This window comes from Zingiber officinale, chromosome 1B, assembly GCF_018446385.1.
Source record: "Zingiber officinale cultivar Zhangliang chromosome 1B, Zo_v1.1, whole genome shotgun sequence".
Classification (NCBI taxonomy): Eukaryota; Viridiplantae; Streptophyta; class Magnoliopsida; order Zingiberales; family Zingiberaceae; genus Zingiber; species Zingiber officinale.
In genome coordinates this window covers 81,138,915-81,150,391 of record NC_055986.1, presented here as the reverse complement: position 1 = coordinate 81,150,391, position 11,477 = coordinate 81,138,915, and the positions used below count along the sequence as shown (strand labels likewise).

The window sequence follows — 11,477 nt, the reverse complement described above, 5'->3', positions numbered from 1 at the left end:
TGTGGGAGTCAGTATTATGGAAAGAGCAAAACATTGGGGTCCATACCCTCTTTTTCTTCATCTTTGACCGCTCGGCCGCTACCTCTTGGACCACCGGGGACTTCGCATGATGTGCCCGGGATGCCTCAACTCTTGGTCCTCTTGGTGGCTGATGGGCAGCGGGCTGCTTCCGTTCGACTTGGGCCGGACGTTCGGCATGAGTTCCCTTCCGTCGGGCAGCCTCCGCCTTTTCCACATTTATATACTCATTCGCCCGGTGTAGCATGTGGTCGTAGTCTCTGGGCGGTTTGCGAATGAGCGCGCGGAAGAAGTCCCTTCCGCGAGGCCTTGCGTGAAGGCGTTTACCATTGTCTCCGAGGTGGCTGTGGGGATGTCCATTGCTACCTGATTAAATCGCTGTATATACGCTCGGAGAGATTCTCTTGGTTCTTGTTTGATGGTGAACAGGCTGACGCTTGTCCTTTGATAACGTCGGCTGCTCGCAAAGTGATGAAGAAATGCCTTTCGGAACTCCTGGAAACTAGTGATAGAGCCGTCCGGCAGCCTCCAAAACCACCTATGTGCAGATTCCGATAGAGTTGTGAGAAATACCTGGCACTTTACGCCATCGGAGTACTGATGCAAGGTGGCGATGCTGTCGAACTTCCCTAAATGATCGTCGGGGTCGGTCGTCCCATTGTAAGCTCCGATCAGCGGTGGTGTATAGTATTTTGGTAACGGATCCCGATGTATGGCTTCAGAGAACTGTCGGTGAACCTGCTCGGGTGGTGCGTTCGCTCGGGGAGCTTTGCCCTTCCTATGATCCCGAACGGGAGGCTCATCGGATGAAGATCCTTGCTCCCCGTGAGCGGGCGCAATTTCTGGGGGAGTACGGAAGAGTGCCTGAGGGAACCCTCCTGTTGAAACATATTCCGGGCGGTCTGCTTGCACCGCCCGGCCTGCTGAAGCCGAGGTTGTTTGCTGTTGCGCTCGCTCAGCCTGTGCTTTCTCCTTTTGCTGCGCCACTGTCTTGGCTGCCCTCGCCTCGACTATAGCGTCAAACTCTTCTTGTGAGAGTGCCAAGGTATGTAGTCTTCCAGCCTCGTCCATTGCTGTTACGCTCCGCAAGTGTACGGAAATGTTGCAAGTAATATAAAAGATTATCGTATCCACAGGGACTGGAATAAGCACTAGAAATGTCTCAATGCGAATTAGCTAAACAACTATCCAATCGTTTCAAAAGCAAAGTAAAGGTAAACAAATCTAATATTAAAGATCAACAAACAAGAGTTTAGTGTTTTGGGTTATGATAAAGGAAGATTCTAGGAGTTTCGGTTTCTTTGTAAGATTTCTTGAATGTAAATGGTTTACCAATTCTTATTACTCAATTGCCAAACGTGTAGAAAGTTGCCGGTTCCCTCTTGCAATAGACAACCGGCTAAGGACTGAGAAATGTATCTAAATAGGATTAATTAGACATGAACCTACGTTGTCCTTACACAGAAGCGCACCTATTACTATGCCTTCCTCGGATATCAACATAGAAGCCCACACCTTATTAACCTATAAAGATACAAGAAGCTAATCATAGAATCCATCCTACTCTCTTGAATATTCCTATTTCCTCTTCAAGATTATCTCTCAAACGTCCTTACACGGGCTTGCACCTGTCACGTGGATCCCTCGGATGATCGAGTGAGAGTTTATCCTTACCAAGTCCATAAGAAATCCAAACAATCAATCAAGAATGAGAATTAAGCACAAACCACCACCAATCATTCAAGATCTAATTGATACAAGCAAGATAATGTCATTGAAACAAGAAAATGGCAAATCCATAAGAGATTACATCAATCCATCATACAAATACTCCCTTAATCCTAGAATACAAGATCTACTCCATGAATCGAGGAAGAAAACCCGAAGAAATAGAGATTACAAGCATTCCTTAAATCCCCAATCCAAGAAAACAAGAAGAGGGGGAAAGAGAAAACTTATCTACGAAGAAGCCTCGTCTTCGGATCCAATCCTCGCTCCGGAGTCGAAATCGTCGAGATCTCCCTTAGAATCGCCCAGAAATCCTCCCAAGAATGGGAGGAAACCACCAAATCTTGCTTTCTCCCAAAGGGGGAGAGATCCCCTTTCAATTCATGAAGAAGGGTTTAAATAGAGGAGGGAATCAAGCGCCACACGGCCCCGTGACACGGCCGTGTGAGATCCACACGGCCATGTCCAGTTCCTTCTCTGCCAATGCTGCACGGCCATGTGGTGCACACGGCCAAAGACCCTTCTGTTCTCTGGAAATGCTACACGGTCGTGTGGTGCACACGACCACCTTCTGCTTGGCCTCTGGAAACCTCACACGGCCGTGTAGATCCACACGGCCACCACCTGCTTGGCCTCTGGAAACCTCACATGGCCGTGTAGATTTACACGGCCATGTAAGGTTTCAGCACTAGATGCCATACATGGCCGTGTGCAGCTCACACCCCCTTGCATGGCCCTTGCACACCCTTTGTCTTAGCTTTGAATAGTTATGTTTCATTGTAACATCTTTTAGGCCACAAATATGTGGTTTTCTCCCGTTGAAGTCTTCATCAAAGTTGTAGATCTTGAAGTTATCTACAAGTCTGTATAAAGAACAGCCCAAATCTCCAACCGAGCACAAAGTTATGGTCATTTTAGTTTCAGTCTGCAGTGCAGAAAACCTCACACGGCCTTCACACGGCCGTGTGAGGTTCACACGGCCGTGTGAGGTTAACACGGCCCCAACATGACCCCTACACGGCCTTAACACGCCCATGTGAGTTCTACACGGCCAGAACATGAAGAAAACATAGTTTTGCATGCCCATGTCACTCTGGAAGCTCTAGACTTCATTTAAACTCTGTTTTTACTCCAAATCACGTCCTGTCAATCAAAATAAGCAAAGAGTAGATCTCCGAACAGAATATAATGAAAGTATGATATTCTAATGAAATAGGGTGCAATAAACATAGATTATGCCAATGAAATACAAGTAGATGTGCATCAAAGTATGCATAAAAGAGTATATAATCTACGCACATCACACCCCCAGACTTAAACATTTGCTTGTCCTCAAGAAAAATGCTGCAGTCAAAATTCATATGTTCTACAACACATTCATAAAACCCAGTGCACTTTCCTAACTCTATCAAAAAGTTTCATTAACAAGCATGATCATGGAAACAAGTAAAGTATGGTTCAAGCATAAAAATCTTGTGCGCAGTGTAAAAGTAACTCAACACCCTTCAAGTTTCAATCCATGTCCTAGTCAAGTCGTCATCAAATTGGAATTCCTAGTGTTCCCAGTGAAAGACAAGTAACCAGTGATAGGCACTTACTCACCATTCACTTGGTTCATATTTCTCAACTAACCCAAGGTCTCAAAGGTGTGCTCAATCTCAAGAGAAGCTAAACAGTCATTTCCCCAGTAACCTAACTCGGTCTCAAAGGGGTGACTTGGTAGATTCCACTCATGACAACTGTTTTTTTATATCCCTTATTATTCTTTTATTTATTTTTTTCTTTTTTTTTATAAGTGTTTGCATTGTGCAAAACTTATTCACAAATGTACTTTTAGCACACATGTTGGGATATTTTGATTTTTCCAAATGAGCTTTAATGATTTGAGCCTCATCCAGTAACCAAAATGAAAGTTGAGAAATCACCATGGAAACCAAGTACTAAGCAAACAAGATGAATCATGACTATTTCAATGACATCAACTATTCAAGCATCAAGCACAAGTGTAGTGAAGATAAAATCCTTAAGGTTGAACCAATACTAAAACTCATCACCATAAGATTCTTAGCTTGTTTCATGCTACCTAAGATAGAAAAAAGAACTACACAAAGTTTACTACTAGCATCATTCGAACATCATGAATCAAGACAATAATCGTGCTAACATTTCACTTGAATCCAAGAAAGCATATAAGTGAAGTTTTGATGTTCTCAAGATGTATGCCACAAAAAATCAAAACACAATGCAAGACATAAGCAAAAACAAAAATAAACAAAGCAAATCAAATGCATCTAATGCATCCCCCCAGACTTAAATTTTTCATTGTCCCAATGAAAACTAAAAACAATGTGGAGGAGATTTTAAAAGAAGTTACCAAGTGATGAGCTCCAAATGGTTGACGTTCATGTTTTTAAAGATACTCCTCCATCCGATACTCACATTCCTCCACAACTTTGAATTCTACAACAATAAGATAGACAAGAAAAATTAAGTAGAGGATACATGTTTATTATAAAGAGAGAACTAAAGACATAAAAGAAAATAAGGAAAATGAACTTGGGTTGCCTCCCAAGAAGCGCTTGTTTAAGGTCATTAGCTCGACCACCTCATTAGATTCATCTAAATCTTGCTCTTGGAGGGGTAAGATATTTTAGAACCCTCCTACCAAGGGCTCTTATTATGGAGGGAGCTTTCATCAAAGGAGCTACAAAGTAAAGTATAACTCTCTCCATCTTCGTCTTCTTGGAAATTTTTTCAGGTGGTCGAAGACGGTTCAGATTGAGCTTCCAATTATTGGCCCATGTGAAATCTGCACATCCAAAAGAAAAACAAATCTCCCACAAGCATGTTATATAGTATAGAGCTAGAACCATATCAAGATAAGATGAATAAGTAATAAAAACTGAATCACATCCAACAAAGTCAATTATAGGTACCTCCATAAAGTTTTCCAAAAGATCACAAGAAATACTAACCTTACTTTGTTGAGAAATACCTGAAATTTCTAAACATGTAGATGTGACTTCCTCTGAATCAAATGATGGTTCTTGCTCTAGTTTAGGTGTTGATGATATCAATGATGGTGATTCTCGAGACTCTACTAGCTCTGTATAAGTCCCTACACATTGTTCCACAACATGATCAATTCTTAAAACCTCTAAGGGTTGTCTTGACAAAGGTGGTGATCCTTGAGATGCTGCTTCCACAACACAGCTCCCTACACATTCTTCCATATCATCATCATCAACACATACATCAAAAAATAAACCAACATCTATGTCCTCAATAGGAGAATCAATAACAAGAGGATCAATAACTTCACTTGCAGTTTTAAGTTGATCTACCACATCACATTCATCATCTGAAAATTCAATGTCACTATAACACCTTATAAAATTTTGAGATAGATCTGAAAACTTATTTACCACTACATTATCAATAAAATCCTCATCTGAAAAATCTTCATCTTCATATATATTCAAAAATCTGCACTCAACCATATTAGTGTCACAGGATTTGCCGAAATCTTTATTTTCATTGACCCCCACTAACCTTTGTGGAAAAGGAACCCTTAGTGAAGGTCTTGGGAAAGACTGAACTTCCTTTTTCCTAAATTTCCTTTGAGCTTTTGGAGGAGGTCCAACTTGCTTATCTAATGTTGGTGTGATTAATCGTTGAGGGAAAGGTACTTCTGGCCTTTGGGAACTTCCAGAGAAATGGAACTGAGGTCTTGTGATCGTCTATTATTCTTCTCCTCAATTCTAAACATGTCGTTCTTCAGAAGTTCTTCATGATTTTTTCCACTTCTCAACCCAACATCATCACACTTTTCATTGGATCTTGACTGTGTAGGAGGGGGATCTTCTTTAAACCATTTTGAAACAATACTATCAAGCTTTGCCCCCAAATGTTTGAACTCCTCACTCTGTGACTTGTGAATTTCAACATTTTTAGGTGGTTGAATTTCATTTTGTTTGAAAGACTCTCTTACATTTATAGCTTGCACTTTTTGAATATCTGAGGGAAATTCCATCCAACTTTTGTTCGACCATTCATGGAGGTTCAATGTCACTTGATCAATTAACGAATAAGCTTCATCTACACTTTTGTCCATAAAAGAACCTCCAGCTGATGAATCCAATAAAGTCTTGTCTGAGAAAGAAATTCCCCCATAGAATATGTGCAAAATCAACCATTTTTCAAAACCATGATGAGGGCACTGTCTTTGAAGACTCTTGAATCTATCCCATGCTTCAAATAATGATTCTCCATATGCTTGAGAAAAATTTGTTATGCAATTCCTCATATACACCGTTCTACTTGGAGGGAAAAAATGATTCAGAAATTGCTTCTCCAATTGTTCCCAACTTGTGATGCTTTGGGGACAGAGAGAATATAGCCAAGTCCTTGCTTTATCCTTGATACTGAAAGGAAATATCATCAATCGAACTGCATTTGCTGATACTCCTTCACATTTCACCAAATCACAAATCTCTAAAAATGTTTCAAGATGCAGATAAGGACTTTCTGATACTTCTCCTCCAAATTTGTGACCTTGTATCATGAAAATTATCTCTGGGTCTAGTTGGAAACTTTTTGCTTCAATTTGAGGTTGCACAATGGGAGATAAAAATCTTGCAGAAAAGGGTGTAGAAAAATTTCTCATGGGTCTGCTTGACATGTTAGTGCTCATGGATATTCAAGAAGAAAAAGAAAATTATCAAGGATCAAAAACAAGAAATAAAATGCAATATGAAAAGCAAGAAAGCAAATGCAGAATTTAAATTGCAAGAAAGAAAGTGCATAATGAAAACAAGAAAGAAAAGATAAAAGGAAAAATAAAATTATCTAGAATAATTCATATGCTAAGAATTGCAAGATATGTTTAAGAATGCAAAGTTAGAATTAGAATTAGAATTGCAACAAAAAGAATTGTTAAGAATGCTATTCGAGAAAGGAAAAACTTTTGAAAACATAATTCTAACAATTAGTTATAACTATGCAAATCAAAAGAAAGAAAGAAAAGTTATGTTTAGTCTAACTCAATTGATAATTCCTAATGTTATAGCGCAGTCCCCGGCAACGGCGCCAAAAACTTGTTACGCTCCGCAAGTGTACGGAAATGTCGCAAGTAATATAAAAGATTATCGTATCCACAGGGACTGGAATAAGCACTAGAAATGTCTCAATGCGAATTAGCTAAACAACTATCCAATCGTTTCAAAAGCAAAGTAAAGGTAAACAAATCTAATATTAAAGATCAACAAACAAGAGTTTAGTGTTTTGGGTTATGATAAAGGAAGATTCTAGGAGTTTCGGTTTCTTTGTAAGATTTCTTGAATGTAAATGGTTTACCAATTCTTATTCCTCAATTGCCAAACGTGTAGAAAGTTGTCGGTTCCCTCTTGCAATAGACAACCAGCTAAGGACTGAGAAATGTATCTAAATAGGATTAATTAGACATGAACCTACGTTGTCCTTACACAGAAGTGCACCTATTACTATGCCTTCCTCGGATATCAACATAGAAGCCCACACCTTATTAACCTATAAAGATACAAGAAGCTAATCATAGAATCCATCATACTCTCTTGAATATTCCTATTTCCTCTTCAAGATTATCTCTCAAACGTCCTTACACGGGCTTGCACCTGTCACGTGGATCCCTCGGATGATCGAGTGAGAGTTTATCCTTACCAAGTCCATAAGAAATCCAAACAATCAATCAAGAATGAGAATTAAGCACAAACCACCACCAATCATTCAAGATCTAATTGATACAAGCAAGATAATGTCATTGAAACAAGAAAATGGCAAATCCATAAGAGATTACATCAATCTATCATACAAATACTCCCTTAATCCTAGAATACAAGATCTACTCCATGAATCGAGGAAGAAAACCCGAAGAAATAGAGATTACAAGCATTCCTTAAATCCCCAATCCAAGAAAATAAGAAGAGGGGGAAAGAGAAAACTTATCTACGAAGAAGCCTCGTCTTCGGATCCAATCCTCGCTCCGGAGTCGAAATCGTCGAGATCTCCCTTAGAATCGCCCAGAAATCCTCCCAAGAATGGGAGGAAACCACCAAATCTTGCTTTCTCCCAAAGGGGGAGAGATCCCCTTTCAATTCATGAAGAAGGGTTTAAATAGAGGAGGGAATCAGGCGCCACACGGCCCCGTGACACGGCCGTGTGAGATCCACACGGCCATGTCCAGTTCCTTCTCTGCCAATGCTGCACGGCCGTGTGACACGCCAAAGCTGCACGGCCGTGTGGTGCACACGGCCACCTTCTGCTTGGCCTCTGGAAACCTCACACGGCCGTGTAGATCCACACGGCCACCACCTGCTTGGCCTCTGGAAACCTCACATGGCCGTGTAGATTTACACGGCCATGTAAGGTTTCAGCACTAGATGTCATACATGGCCGTGTGCAGCTCACACCCCCTTGCATGGCCCTTGCACACCCTTTGTCTTAGCTTTGAATAGTTATGTTTCATTGCAACATCTTTTAGGCCAAAAATATGGGGTTTTCTCCCGTTGAAGTCTTCATCAAAGTTGTAGATCTTGAAGTTATCTACAAGTCGGTATAAAGAACAGCCCAAATCTCCAACCGAGCACAAAGTTATAGCCGTTTTAGTTTCAGTCTGTAGTGCAGAAAATCTCACACGGCCTTCACACGGCCGTGTGAGGTTCACACGGCCTTCACACGGCCGTGTGAGGTTCACACGGCCCCAACATGACCCCTACACGGCCTTAACACGCCCATGTGAGTTCTACACGGCCAGAACATGAAGAAAACATAGTTTTGCATGCCCATGTCACTCTGGAAGCTCTAGACTTCATTTAAACTCTGTTTTTACTCCAAATCACGTCCTGTCAATCAAAATAAGCAAAGAGTAGATCTCCGAATAGAATATAATGAAAGTATGATATTCTAATGAAATAGGGTGTAATAAACATAGATTATGCCAATGAAATACAAGTAGATGTGCGTCAAAGTATGCATAAAAGAGTATATAATCTACGCACATCAATTGCCTCTGCTCGGATGCAAGTGCGTTCCCACAGACGGCGCCAAATTGATCCTGTCCGAACCAGGAGTCAACGGACGCTGGGATGTGGCACTTCCTGCTGGATCCTCGAGTGCTCCGGCGAACCTGCAACAAAACCGAGCCGGGGGATGTCCCGGCGACGGCCCTCCGACGCTCAAGTTAGGCGAAGGAATAAGAAAGTGGCTTAGAAAATGTAGACTTGTGTACCTCCGCTTGAAGAAGTGGAGGCCTTATATAGACCTCTCGAAGGAGCCTGGGCACACCAATCGAAGCGATTACCTGCTTTTGACCATGCCTAGGTGTGGGCCTGTCAGAAGGGCATCCATAAGACCATACTGTTGATACAATCACCTGCTTTCGACCATGCCTAGGTGTGGGCCTGTCAGAAGGGCATCCATAAGACCATACTGCTACTGTATCAACCTTTCCGTGACGTGATGGTGGGGCCTTTAATAGTGCCATCTTGCGTACAGTCTAATCATCATGCCTTTGCTGACATACCATATCCCGAGCCGAGCGAATCACTGTTCCCTCGCCACGATTCCGGTCGAGCGGACACCTCCGCTCGGCCATTCTGTCCTCGGCCGAGCGGACACCTCCGCTCGGCCACTCGGCTCCGGTTCTCCTGCTTTGACGTCGGAAACCCAAACCTTTGGCTGGGTAATCTCTGGTTCCGCTCGGACGGGACCCCATCTGTGGGTCCCCCATTCTTACCGCCGGATCAACATCTATTAATATTTTTATGTGTTAGTTAATTATTTAATAACTAGTCAATAGCTTCTTTTGTTATATTGTTATTCTTAATAATTAGGAGAAGATTAAGAGACATATTTATTCATTTATTTATTAATTTATAACCAGTTACTGATAGATAATTTTATATGCTAGTTAATTATTAAATAATTAATTAATAATTTTTTTACTATATATTTATTTTTAATAAGTCCAACAATGTTAGGTTTAGGAAACGATTTTGATTACCTATGAGAATATGAGACTAAGATGATCTATAGAAAGGACTTTGGTTCTAGTTGATGCTGAAAAGTGGAAAGGAAAAAATTTAGGTTAGCTTTACTTGCTATTAGAGACTAATAAAAGTAAAAATTTAAGAGAAAAAAAATAATAAAGTTAATATGTTTTAAAAATAATGATTCTATATAAATAATAATAATATTTAATAATATTCTGATCATAAATAATCTAATATTATTTTTTAATTTTAAAATAAATATTTTTTAATAAATGTCATTATAAAATATTTTTTAAAAAATATCAAAGTTATATTCTATTAGTACGAATTAGAGGATGGATAAAATCGAATAAAGAAAGAGAAAGGTTTTTCAGAGTGAGATTTAAGATTTTGGACTTGAATAGAGGAAGAAGAAAAGTTTTTGCCTTGAGATCTAGGTTCGGAGTTGAATAGAAAAAGAGGAAAGATTTTTGACATGAGATTTAGAATTTCGGAGTAGATAGAGGAAGATGAAGGTGTGGAGATTGCGTGCGATGCCGAGAATGAAAGTTATGTATTTAGGGAAAAGATATTAAGGAAAAAAATTTAAGGAAAATACATATAAGAAAAGAAATAAAATTTGGTATATATAAAATTAAGAATTTTCTTTTAACAAAAATAAAAATAACAAAAGAATAAAAACTAATATAAATAAAATTAAGATTTTATAAGTTATTTAAAGAATAATTTGTTTGACTAATAAATATTTATATTAAATAAATAAATTTAAATTTGAGATGTACAAAATAAAATTACATTAAGTAAATTGTACACTTTAATTGTTATTTTTTTTTAAAAAAATATTGATCAATTTTAACTTCGATAAAAGTTGTTTACAGAATGACTGCTAAAAGTGTAGTGTTTGATAACTGTTATTAGAAATTAGAGCAATAGAAACAGTTAGCAACATCATTTAACATAGAATCGCTGCTAAATGTACCCAATATCAGTAGTTTCAAGATTGCATTTAATAGTTGAAACATTAAGAGTGGTTTCAGCAGCGGTTTAACCAAATCGGTGTTAGAACTATTCAACAAGAGCAGTTGCAAAACCGTTCTAAAAAGGTAAGGCATTAGAAACGATTTAGTTCAAACTGTTTCTATTGTTTGATTTTCAAGAGCGGTGTTAAAATCACTCCTAATAAATCGCTCCTATACGGGTATTTTTTTTGTAGTGTTACTGACTTTTATCATCCCTTTCACTGATTTGTAACTACAACCAATACTATCTAGTGTGCCTAGTGAGATCAAGTTCTTCCTTAGTTCTGGTATATATCTGACATCACATAGGGTTCTGAGCAAACATCTTGATTCTGACATTCCCTATATCAATAACTTTGCATGACACATCATTTCCATCAATACTAAACCAGAATCCACTATCATATAGGTGTCAAACCAATTCTTATTTGGAGTCATGTGATATGAACATACAGAGTCTAAAATCCAAGTATTTGTCAACTGCTCTGAACTTGACATAACTGATAACATATCTCCATCACCGCTCTCTTAATTTTCCTCTTCAACTATGTTTGCAAATTTTGTCGAACTACCTTTGTTCTCTAGAACATGTTTCTTTATCTCATGACAATCTCTCTTGATATAACCTTTGCCTCCATATTTGTAGTACGTGATCACCTTCTTTCTTCTCGACTTAGAACAAGCC

General features: G+C 39.2%; 1 non-coding gene across 1 annotated transcript; it reads left to right on the top strand.

The window, feature by feature from the left end:
• The first annotated feature begins 5,948 nt into the window (after positions 1-5,948).
• Positions 5,949-6,054, top strand: LOC121993447. The gene has a single exon (XR_006115296.1). It is a non-coding gene; the product is annotated as a small nucleolar RNA R71 (small nucleolar RNA).
• The last annotated feature ends 5,423 nt before the right edge of the window (positions 6,055-11,477 follow it).